Consider the following 13,590-nt stretch of genomic DNA (forward strand, 5'->3'; position numbering starts at 1 on the left):
GATGTTCCTTGGTTCACAAAGTCAACTCACCCCAAACATATATATATATATATATTTTTTTTTTCTCCCCAAATCCACATCTCCTCCAAACTTTCTGTATTGTGTAGGCAGCACCATTGTCCTTCTAGTTACCTGGGTTTGCTGCCTCAAATCTTCCCTCACCTCCATAACTAATCGGTTGTCAAATTTTGTTGCTCCTACCTCTACAACATGTCTCATATCCATTCCTTCCTTTCCACTCATGTAGTTATCACTCTAATCCAGGATCTCTTTATCTCTTCCCTGAACTACTACAATAGCCTCTTAGTAGAATTCCCAGCTGTCATTCTCCTGCTCAAGAACCTTTAAGAGTTTCTATTGCCTCTAGGATCAATACAAACTCCTCACCTTGGTATTTAAAGCCCTCTGCCATCCAGTTCCAGCCTATCTTTCTAGACTTCTTTCACTTATGCACAGTAGTACAACCAAAACGGTTTACTGGCCAAATGTGGCATTCCACCTCCTGCCATTGTGCCTTTGAATAGCCTGTGCCTGGGATGCTTTCTCGCCTGACCTCTTATACTCGTCAGCTTATTTCAAGGCTCAAATCATGGAACACTTACCCTAGGATATTTTTCCTGATAGTCTTGGCTGTCAGTGCTCTCTATATAAATTATCTTGTAACTTGCCATATATTTGTATGCATGTTACTGGTATATCCCCTAGAATCCAGCTTTTTAAACTATGGGCTGCCACCCCATATGGGGTCACGTAGCTGAATGTGGGGGTCATGAAAAATTTGGCAATAGTAAAAGGCATGTGTACCTATTTTATATACCTATATACCTGGGGTCATGTAAAAATTTCTCAGGTGAAAAAGGGTCATGAGTTGAAAAAGTTTAAGAAGCCCTGCCTTAGAAGAATGTCAACTCTTGGAGGATAGGTATAGTTTCATTTTTCTTTGTATTACTGGCAACTAGCAGAGTACTGTACACATAGCAGGAGCTTAATAGATGCTTGTTGAATTGAATTGACCTCAGAGACTATATAGTCTAATCTATAAATGAACAGGAATCTCCTCTATAAGATCCCTGAAAAGTAATGATATAGTCTCTACTTGAAGATCCCCAGTGATAAAGAGCCCATGACCTCCTTAGTTCATTCTACTTTTAAACATCTTCAATTGTTTGAAACTTTTTCCTTACACCAACTCTAGATAAACATCTTGAGAATTTCTATCCTTTTCTCCTAGTTTTGTCCCTTAGGGCCAAGCAAAACAAACATATCCCTTTTCCACATGTCAGCCCTTGTCATACTTAAAAACAGCTATCACATCCATTAAAAGTCTTTTCTTCTACAGGCAAGAATTTCCAACATTCCTTAAATTGATCCTTACATTGCCATAATTTCCAATTATTTCACTGTACAACAAATGTCATTTGATGAGGACAGAATATAAGAAGCCTGTCACATTCCTTGTTTTAGAAATTATGCTACCTAAGACTATATTAGGATTTTGTGACAGTTATGACACACTGTTCACTGATATTGAGTTAATTGCCCATTAACTCTAGGGTTTTGGTTTTTGTTTTTTTCCCCTGTATGAACTGTGGTCATGCCATGCTTCTCTTATCCTCTTTTTATGAAGTTGTCTTTTTGTAATCAAATGAAAGACTTAGAATTTATCCTAATTAAATTAAAAAAAATTTTTTTAAAGACAAGTTGTGTCAAACTCAAATAGAAAGGGAGGAAGGGAATGAACCTTACATAAAGATTCCTGCCAGTTGTACACTGACTTAGAAAACTCCATATTAACATTATCCAGGTTCTATTGTATTTTTATTTTTTGTTAAATATTTCCCAATTACATTTTAATTCAATTTCAGTAGTACACTGGAATATTGCAGGTTTGACACCTCTGTTCTAGACTGTAGAGGCAATTTTTGGTTTCAAATCTGCTTTATAATGTATTAGCTATTCTTTTCAGTTTTTTGTGTCATCTTCAAATTTGATAAAAATACTCTCTATGCTTTCAACCAAGTCACTGGCAAATGTTGAAAAACACAGTGCTAAAGAAAAACCTTGATCGATCTCCCTCTAGGATAACACTAGTCCATTAATCACTATTCTTTGGGTCCAGTCATTAAATCATGTATGAAACTGCCTAACTGTACTATATCATTTAGTTCTATCTTATACTTGTGACTTGATTATAATGAGATATTGTCAAAAGGCTCACTAAAATCCAGGTATATAATGTCCATGACATTTCCCTGATCTATCAGTTTAGCAACTCTGTGATAAAAGGAAATGAGGATAGTCTGACACAACCAGTTTTTAACGAACTAATGACTTTCTAAGCAACAAAAAACTTTATTTTGTTAATATGTTCTAGAATTTTGCAGAGTCCAAGAGAAGAATATCAATATATAATTGGAATATTTCACCTTCTCCCTCTTTGCAAATCAATTCAGTGGGACCTCTTGAATATGATTTTTTCGTGATTTTTCAAAGATCAAAGAAAGTAGTTCAGCAATCATAATCTGCATATTATTTCTGTAGCTTATGATGAAGCCTTTCTGGATCTATGGATTTGAATTCACTGATGGTGCTCCTTTAGTAACTCCTCTGTTGTTTTTTTTCTTCTGTTAACAACTTTTTTCTAGCCTTCAAAGTGCAAAGATTATATTATCTGGTGAAGAAAACAGAAGTAAATTAAGAGCTGAGTAGTTCTGCCTTCTACCTGACATCCATTATTATCATTCTATCTATCCCTAGTGGTTCTATCATTTCTTTGATATTCTGTAGGGAACCAAAATTTATTACCATTCAACCAATATTTATTAAGCTGTTATTATGTACAACATTCTATGGCAGCACCAGAAATACAAAGGCAAAACCCAAAAATAAACCCTGCTTTCAGGGACTTTATATAAGGGCAATAATCCTACCAGCTTCATCCCAGGGTCGCTTTTCTGGGTACCTATATACTGATCAGACTTCATGTTGCATTCATGGCCACTAAAATTCCCAGGGGACCACTGGTCAAGTTTCAACAAGACCATATGATCAGCAACAAGGTCTAATCTATAGAACTGAAAGTTTTAAGTCAGATTAACAGGAAGAAGAAAAGAGGAAGGCCAAAGCCTGATTTCTAATCATGATCTCATAAAGGATGAGGACAGCTTCTATTTACACTGGGGCTTTGGTAAGAGTTTGCTAATTACTAATCAAAGGCTATGCTCCTATCAGGAATGGCAAACTTGAAAGCAATAGTGTGATGTGGCAGGCAAAAAAGCTCATGTAATCTTGGAATGCATTCAGAACCATAGCTTACAGGAATAAGGAGGTGATAGACCCTCTGTACTCTCTGTACTCTCTCCTGGTCAGACTATATCTGAAGTATTCTATTCAGTTCTGATACCACAGTTTAAGGTGACTGTTGATAAATGGTGAGCATCCAGAGGAAGGAAATTAGAATGATGAAAGATATTGAGTTCATGTCATATGAGAATCAGCTGAAGCCAGTGGGAATGACACAATAGCCATTTTTAAGTATCTGAAGGACTGTCATATGGAAGACAGAAGAGACTTGTCCTGATTGGCCACAGAAGGAGCAATAAGTAAAAGCTGAAAACATTTAGGTTTGATGTCAGAAAAAACTTCATAAAAATTAGAGTTGTCTAAAAGTGAATAGGCTGACTCCATAAGAGGTGGATTCCCTTTTCTTGGAGGTCTGAGAGCAAAAACTGCATGAGCACTAATCAAATGGACAGTTCTTTTGGGTATGGATTAGACTAAATGGCCACTGAGGTCCCTTTCAACTCTAAAAAAAATTTTGTGATTCTCACGGAAACTTAATGTTTATTTAGTAGGGGCATGTCAAAATCACAGATAGCTATAACGTATAACATCACCTTATAAATGCATTGAGAAGTTCAAAACAAATTACTCTATCAGGTTTGGGGTGGGGGAGGTTTACAAAAGAGAGAGAGAGGGAAAGAGAGATTGAGAGAGAGAGAGAGAGAGAGAGAGAGAGAGAGAGAGAGGAGAGAGAGAGAGAGAGAGAGAATGAGAGAGAATCAACAGGCATTACCAGAATAGGGGATGGTGAGAATAGAGATAGTGAGTCAAAACATCACCAGGTATATCCAAGGGTCAAGAGAGTAGTAGTAGTAATCCAGTTTGGTGGAAGTAAATGTATGGAGGCATTGATAGAGGAGGGGGGGGGCATGTAGAGGAGGGTGACACATTTGTGGAGACACTTGAATGCTAGGCAAATAAATTTCAGTTTTATTAAACAGACAACATGTAGCCACTGAAGATATTTGAATAGGTGTGTGACACAATTAGATCAATGCTACATAACAATACTTCCCATACAATAGAGATTTTATAGCAACAAAACAGAAGGAATTAGGCATGAAGCATCTTCATGCCCCTTAAAAGAAGCATACAGGGGGCAGCTAGGTGGTGCAGTGGATTAAGCGCCGGCCCTGGATTCAGGACTTCCTGAGTTCAAATACGGTCTCAGACACTTGACACTTACTAGCTGTGTGACCCTGGCCAAGTCACTTAACCCCCATTGCCCTGCAAACAAACAAAACAAAAACCTCAAACAAACAAAAGAAGCATACATATCCTTTTTTTTTAGTAGGTGTTAATAAGTCATTTAATACTGTAGTCTACAGTAATCCACATACTATTACCCAACTAGATTTATATTTCTAATTGTTTTTAGTAATAAGGTGTATTTTAGAATAGCTGAATACCAGTGAGAAGAAAACAAATAGTTTTATTCTAACTGTGAAGCACCAGGAAACAGTATTAAATCTTCAATCATCAACTTGATTGGTGACACCTGATGGATGAATGCTCTAGGGACTTTTTACAATTAAGTTAATGTTCCTACCTAAAAATCTTATCACTGCCAAACTTGTACATGGAAAGGTAACATGAGACTCCCTAATTGCACAGTAATATTTTAAAAGAAGTGGTTCAGAAGTGAAAATCTACCTCTAGATACAGGATTTATTTTCTTTAAAGGTTTAATTTTTACATAATTCCAAATGGTATAATTTATCATGTGAAGCTGAAAACTCTTTTAAAGACAAATTGAAATTTCTTTATGAAAACCATCTCATAAAAACACAAGGGCTATATTATCCTTATCTCAAGAGGGCATATGTATAAATAATTTTCTATGCTGCAGTGGTTCACCTAAGATTTATATCAAGCACACTGTGGTAAGGATGGTCCTTTGCATATAGGCTCTTCATTTCTTATTTGTTAAAAATCACTACACCCTTCATAAATCTATTTTAATATTTAATTTTTTTCTTTGTAGATTTCAAATTTTTGAACTAGAAATCAGCAAATCTATTGTATTTTCAATAAACAACAATAATGGGTAAGAATTGTAGAGAATACATGACAAGTATTATGCAGTAATAAAGGGAAATGATGAGATTGACTTGTATTCATGAGGCCAAATCCATTAAAGCATCAAACCCCAGGAAGATTTGGATTGGATTATTCCAAAGCTCTGAGAACTCTGGGACAATTCAAATGGACCAAGGAGCGGTTTAAGGCATCATAGACTAAACATGAACCCTGGGGAAATCACAGAGCATACCAAAGTCCTAAGAGAGTTCTATAACTGTCTCAGTGTTCTTGGTGTCATTTGAGATCAGGATGATTTAAGATCAGTATGGATTTCTTAAGGTTATTTGCCAGAAAGAAGAGAGTCCACTAAATCCATTCTAGACCTACATATTCATTGCAATGTACTATTTATGTAATACCCAAAATAGTCTGGGTTATGATGTAATACTTGTAATTAAGTTTAATGGGGGTATAGGGGGAAATTATGTTTTTAAAAGTAAAAAAAAAGTTTTGTCATCATATACCTTTAATAGAAAATACTTTCACTTATGCTAATCTAAAATAAAAAATATAGCTAAGTATGGTATTGCATACCAGTAGTCCCTGCTCCTGGGAAGGCTGAAGCTGGAGTATTTCTTGAGTTCTAGAGTTCTGAGTTGCAGTGAGCTGAGATATGTACTAGGGCCAGCAACCTGAATTTCTAGGAGAGGAGTGGTCAATAAGCTGCGTAAGCATGGGCAAATCAGCCCATGTCAGAAATGGAACAGGTCAAAACTCCTGGACTGATCAGTAGTGAGTGGCTGCTATACTTCTAGCCTGAGCAAGAAAGAGAGATCCAGTTTAAAAAACAAACAAAAAATTTTAAGAAGATGGCTTGTGTTTTTTTTTTTAAGTAAGTTGCTGCCTTGATGGTAAAAGGTACAGATTATTAACTTAAAGCAATATAAGAGAATCAAGGATGTCATAGGGCCATTCTCAGATTCTCAAGAAAACCAGCCAAAATAATCCCTCATGTAAATTGTGCTAAGGTCAGATTCTGGAGAAGAAACACTTAGAAGACTGTTTTCTTCACTATAATATTATAAACATCACAAAATGAGAAAGAAGCATAAATAATAATTATTATTATAGCTAGCATTTATTGAGCACTTTAAATTTTGCAAAGTTTTTTTTTTTTTACAAATATTATCTCATATTATCCTCACAATAACCTTAGGAGATAGGCGCTATTACTATTCCATTTTAAAGATAAAGGAACTGAGGCAAATAGAGGCCAAGTGACTTGTTCAGGATCACACAGAAAGCAAAAGTCTGAAGCAGAATTTGAATCAGGTCTTCCTGACTCCAGGATCAGCACTCTATAAACTACACCACCTAGCTGCATTAGTTGAAATGTACAGAGTTTGAATTACATTTAAAAAGAAAGCTTTGAATTTAAGAAGTTATTTCGAAGGCCCCCACAGTCAGCTTCATTTTTGCTGAAAATGGCCCCAGTGTATAACACCAGAAATATGGAAAGCCCTTGTAAGAAACAATCATGGATTTTGTCTAACCAAATGAATTTGCTATTTATGGTTTTGCTATGTGAGTACCTAATTATGTTCTTTACATAAAACATGCATAAGAACTACTTTTCCATTTTTTACATTGAACATTTCACAAATGTCACTTTTTAGTAGAAATGGTAAAAAAGGGTGTCATAAAAAGGCAATCTGAAATTAAATTAAGCTAGAAATGATCATCAGAAAATGTGACAGATACATTTACATCTGTATCACAATAAATAACCATGACGTTTAATCTAAAGGAAACAGAGGTTGCTTGGTAAATTATTTTTATTTTATGTGCAACTAGTACTCTAAAGATTCACTTAAAACGAAGACTCCTCCCTAGGTCCCAATCAACTGTATTCACTTTCTTCCCTACCCAATCTTGATCTGTATCATCCTCTGAGATGGGAGGATACATGACATGGTAGAGAAGTTAAGAGTAATAGGGGATATAAATTGATAGAATTGGTCAAATGAGTTTGGTCTTAGAGGCAACTAGTTAGTATAGTGGATACAGTACAGGATTTGGAATCAGGAAGGAACAGTTCAAACTCTGCCTCAGACATTTATTAGTTCTACAGCCCTGAGGAAGTCACTTCCAACTTTCTGCCTCAGTTTCCTCATCTGTAAATGGGTATATAAACATTACCTATTATATAAATAAGGTGCAAGTCTGTCTTCTGACACACACTGAGATAAGTTGGGTGATTACAGAGAAAGAAGAATGTGGAGAAAGTCAGTAGAGATAAATTAAAACTTTTTTATTCAGTAGTGAAAGGGATATAACTAGTGGTAATATGTCAGGCCTGGAATCAGGAAGACTCATCTTCCTGAGTTTAAATCTGACCGTAGACACTTACTAGCTGTGTAACCCTGGGCAAGTCACTTAACCCTGTTTGCCTCAGTTTCCTCATCTGTAAAAATGAGCTGGAGAAGGAAATGGCAAACCATTCCAGTATCTTTGCCAGGAAAATCCCAAATGGGGTCACAAAGAGTAGGTCACAACTGAAATAACTAATCGACAAAATACAATGGTGAGGATACACTTGAGGGAAGATAGCACAAAATGGAAGTAGCCCTCTTCCCCTCAGCATGATTTTGTGATTTTTCTCTAGCATTGTTTGGCATCTTTCAGAACAGGGATGGAGAAACCAGATGAAGTTAGCTCAGGTTTGAGGGTTTACAGGGCAGGTACCTATTGTTCCATCCTTACAGTGACTCTGATTTACCTCCCTTTCTCTCAACCCCCATTGAAACCACCCTTGTACTGGTTCTTGTGGATTACTTTAATGGTTTAAATGTTCTGTCTGTCCTGACCCAGTGGATCATTTAGCCATGTCTGACTGTCTTCTGTATAAAGTATGAATTCCTGATTTTCCCATTACAGACATACTATAATCTGGCTCTAATCTACCTTTTAAACCTCATCTCATACTACTCCTATTCTTTCTATGTTCCAGACTGAGTTCTAAGATTAGTACATATGCCCATTTCTTGTCTTGCCCTCTTTTGTCTCCATACTCTTGTGCATGTTTTTCTCTATGTTGGTAAGGCACTCTCCCATATCTATCTCTTAAAATCCCTTCTTTCCTTCCTTCAAAATGCAATTTATATGCCGCTACATGAAGTACTTCATGATTCCCCTCCCAAGCCTACCTCACAGCATTCTTGTGGATAAAAATCAACTTTAGAAACTCTAAAATGGTCCCTAAGTGTGAATTTTTATTATTCTGTCTCAACTGCACCTTCAATTGATGCATAGCAATTTTTATATTTGTCTTTCATTGACTCTCGTTAACATTTCACATGACAGATGTCCCAAAACTTCTTTTCTAACCAAACTATACCTTAACTACTCACCCTACCCCTCCTGTAAATTGATCTCAGCTCCACTTTTTAATAAGCCTAAAGGTGAGTAGAGTGCTTTCATTTCCCCTTCCCACATTTTAAAGACTCTGCTTCCTCCCTTCAAGTTTTCTTCCTTTCGGTTTGACAGAATGAGATGAAGCCTCCTCTTCCCTGTGAAAGCCAACTTCTCTCTACTTGTGCCTTGATTTTCTTCCCTTCTACCTCCTTGGTCTATTTAGTATCCTTCCAATCTCATCTCTAGATTTCCCTAGAACTAGTTAGTTCCATCTGCTCTATCATGCATTGCTCATGAATTCTTTATGCTGAAAAAAACCTTCCCTTGACCTTGTTACTATTTCAAATGATCTTATCTCTTTAATGCTAGATTTCTCACAACAGACCAGTGTACCTGCAGTCTTCTTAATAATCCTCAATACCACACCATCACTCTCTATCCACCAGGGGACTACTTTCACCCCCCTCTACTGCATCACTATAGTGAAACTGCTCTCTCTAAGGACATCAGATGATTAATGAATCCTCAGATCTCTTTTCTGTCGTCTATTTACTTTGTTGCTCTTTTCACCATACATCTATTAAGCTCCTGCTATGTGTACAGTACTCTGCCAGTTGCCAGTAATACAAAGAAAAATGAAACTATACCTACCCTCCAAGAGTTGACATTCTTCTAAGGCAGGGCTTCTTAAACTTTTTCAACTCATGACCCCTTTTCGCCTGAGAAATTTTTACATATTTTCACATATCTTCTGCTCTCTTTTGGTTCTCCTCCTACCTCTCTAACCTCCTCATTTTCATTTCTTTTCATAATTCCTCTTATTCTCCCTCCTCCTAAATATGAGTGTGTATTAAGGTTATGTTCTAAATACTCTTCTCTCTCTGAACTCTCTCCAGGTAAGCATATCCACATATCCATACTTGTTTCAAGTATTTATACAAACTGCTTTGAAATATATATTTTCAGTACCAACCTATCTATTGTACTGCACTCTCTACTTGGATGTCCCAATAGCTCAGACAAAGCATGTCAAGAATTAAGCTCATCATTTCCTTCCCTAACCTGCCCTTCTGAATATAACCATTTCTGTTAATGGCACCACCATTTTGCCAGACACCTAGGTTTGCGCAATCTCAGAGATATCTTTGAAACCTCCTCTTCCCTCAGCACCCATATTCAATAATTTGTCAAATACTATAAATTTTCACCTCTGAAATATCTCTTATATCTATCCCCTCTTGCATCTCTCAAGTTCAGGCTTTCATTATCTCTGAAATGGGCTATTTTAATAACCTACTCATTGGTATCCCTATATCCAAGTCTAACCATTTTCCAATCCATCCTTCACATCCTTGCCAAAGTAATTGTCCTAATATACAAGCCTGATCACCTTATCCACAGGTCTCTGTCATGAGTACTCTTCTCCTTCTATACTATTTCACTGGGTAATATCATCAGCTCCCACAGATTCTATTATCATCTCTATGCTGATGATTCTCAGTTCTACCTATCTTGTTCTAACTTCTGCTGCCCTCCAGGCTCACATCTCCAATGTCCTGTAGATATGTTAAACTCAATATGTTCAAAACTAAACTCATCCTCTTTCCTCCCAAATTCTCTTCACTTCCTAACTTCTCTATTACTGTTGAGGGAATCACAACCCAGGCTCTTAATCTGTCATCCTCTATTCCTCACTCTCATCCCTCATATTCAATCTGTAGCTAAGGCCTGTCAGTTTTATGGTCACAAATCTCTTGCATATACCCCTCCTTCTCTCCTCTGGCATTGCCACCACGTTAGTATAGGCCTTCATCACCTCATGTCTGAACTATAACCTTCTGATTGGTCTGTCTGCTATGATTCTCTCCCCACTGCAATCCACCTTGCACTTAGCTGTCAGGGTGATCTTCCTAAACCACAGGTCTTATCATATCATTGACTTACTCAATAAAATCCAGTGGCTCCCCATTATTCCAAGGATCAAATCTAAAATGCTTTGGAATTCAAAATCCTTCAAGACCTTTCCCTTCCCCACCTTTCCAGGCTTCTCACACCTTCTATCCACCACATACTCTGTGATCCTGGAAGACTGACTTCTCTACTGCTTCTCCAACATAAGACTCTATCTTCTGACTCCAAGAATTTTGACTAGCTATCCCACACACGCCTCCTGGCTTCCCTAGCTTCCTTTAAGTCCCAGGTAAAACCCCACCTTCTACAGGGAATCTTTCCTGATCCCTTTCATTCTATACCCTTCCCTCTGTTGATTATTTCCAATTTATTCTGTATATAGTTTGTATGTGCATAGTTGCTTGTGTGCTGTCTCCTCCTTGAGCACTTAAGAACAGACATTCTCACAACACGAGAAGACATAACTGTTTTTTGCCTTTCTTTGTATCCTCAGTGCTTAGTGAAGTGTGTTTAGTTATTGACTGGCTGACCTCACTGTTCCAAAGACTTTCACTGGGTCCTCATTGCCAATTAGTTAAATAAAATCTTTAGCCTGGCATTTGGGTCCTTCAAGGCCTCACACAGTCTAACATCTGTCCATATTTATTTTATTCCCATCAACCTTAGTATACTCTATACAACAGCGATACTCGACTATCAGTTGTGCTCTGATCTAATTCTGCCTCTTTCCCTATATGCTTTTGTGCACATTGATCTTCATGCCTAGCACAGCTTTCTTCCCTCTAATCACCCTAAATCTCCATCTATTCCAATCCTTTAAGGGATAGCTCAGGTACATGTCTTTACTAAAGCCTTCTCTAAACATCCTAATGAAAAATGATCTTTCCCCTCCTTTAAAGCAAAGTAAATGCCTATCAATTGGGAAATGACTAAACAAACTGTGGTACATGAATGTAATGGAATATTACTGTGCTATAAGAAATGATGTGTGTAATGAACAAAGAGAAGCAGGGACAGATCTATATGAGCTGATACAGAGTGAAGTAAGCATACCCAAGAAAATAATATACATGGAAAAATAAATGGAAAGAACAACTACTCAACAAATATCCAAAGTAAATGCAATAAGATCATAAAGATCCAGCAGAACTTGAATAAAGAGATATGAGAGGAGAGCAATAACCCATCCCTTCATGAAAGTCCACAGATATTACACAGTGCATATGTTTTGGGGCTTTTTCAATGTCTTGATTAGTTGTGCTTACTTTTTATTCCTCTCTAAAAAAATACTATTTGTTACATGGGGCAGCTCTTTTAGACGGGTTTGGGGAGATACTTTGGATAACTATGATGATGTAAGAATTGGAAAATACCCATAAAATTATTTTTAAAAATAACAACCAATGAAATTTGAAAGTTTTTTTTTCACTAAAAGTCATCTTACAGCTTGTGATACAATATGCCTAATGTTACATATAAACTGGCCTGGCAAGTTTATGTAATTTAAAAAGTGGAAAAAAGTTGCCACCATTAGATAAAAAAATTTTATACAGAAATTTAAAAAAATACTCATGTGAAAAACAAAGCAAAAGCATTTACTGGTTTTTTTTAAATCCAGGAATGAAAAAGAACAGGACAGTGTTATTAAGCTCATCTTGTATATCCTTGCAACCAATTGGACCAAGCTCCAACCAATCATTCAGAAAACCAGCAATGCAAGCTATGTATTTTCAATGTACTACTCTGCTAAGAAAATATGGCTGATAAAGTTACCTGTAAAAATATAGGCTTTGACTTCTCTATCCACAAAGAACCTTCTACAGGGAAATTAGGACAAAGCTATGATATGCCTGGCAAGGCCAGTAAGTAAGCTATTTCCCACAGAGATTCTGTTTCACTGATCAACCTCAATTCAGTAATTCAGCAGAGTTGCAGTATTCACATCAACACCAAACTCATTCAACCAGAGAAGCCAATTAATGTTTTAAAACCACACATTTCTATTTAATTGTTGCATAAAAATCACAATATAGAAATCCAGAAATGGCTCAGTTTTTCCATAGGATAAAATATATCATTTTAGTGTTATAAACTTGAAAAAACAATCTAAAGAAATACCTGCATAATTGGTGATATGAAAGTTGCATTTATAGCTGGAGTCAAGCTCTTTAAAAGCTTACAGTTCTATCACTGATAAGAACTAAGGAGAACCAAGTGGACTGGCTGATATTAACAAGAAGTTCTTGAGAGAGCTAGTTACTGTCACCCTCGCAGGACCCTTTCTTCATTCACCTCAACTTTTAACTCCTGAAAGTAGGAATCAGTTCTAGCCTCAAGAACACCAGGAAGTAAATTAAGCTTTGGCTCTCTAGGAATAAAATATTACTATTACTATGGGACATATTTGGAACAACACTTAACAATGTAGTTCCTATAATCGATGGTTTCTGAAAAAGAAAATAATGGACCACTCAAAAATATGGGTGGGTGAGCAAACTAATTTCCCTCTCATTTCCTTAACCTAGTAAAGCAAATTATTTAAACATAAGTCATTTTTTCCTAATGACAGCATTACACCCACAGGTATAATTTCATTCTTAAGGGAAAAAGTAAAGAAAAGCACATTTCAAATAATGAATTAGAGGAGGAACAGCTTTAACAGGATACAACTATTTATGTAGTCAAGTTAATAAATGGTTACAGTTTGGCAAATGATTAAAAATAACTGGGGCAGCTAGGTGGCGCAGTGGATAAAGCACTGGCCCTGGATTCAGAGTACCTGAGTTCAATCCGGCCTCAGACATTAACACTTACTAGCTGTGTGACCCTGGGTAAGTCACTTAACCAATGCCTCACTAAAAAAAAAAAAAGAAAGAAAAAGAAAAAAAAATAACTAAGAAA

At 36.6% G+C, this 13,590-nt stretch overlaps 1 protein-coding gene across 1 annotated transcript in view; it reads right to left on the reverse strand.

Moving 5' to 3' along the window:
- Nucleotides 1-13,590, reverse strand: part of STAU2 (staufen double-stranded RNA binding protein 2) — a 441,622-nt gene that overhangs the window by 153,810 nt on the left and 274,222 nt on the right.

The sequence above is a fragment of the Dromiciops gliroides genome, chromosome 1 (genome assembly GCF_019393635.1).
Source record: "Dromiciops gliroides isolate mDroGli1 chromosome 1, mDroGli1.pri, whole genome shotgun sequence".
Taxonomy (NCBI): domain Eukaryota; kingdom Metazoa; phylum Chordata; class Mammalia; order Microbiotheria; family Microbiotheriidae; genus Dromiciops; species Dromiciops gliroides.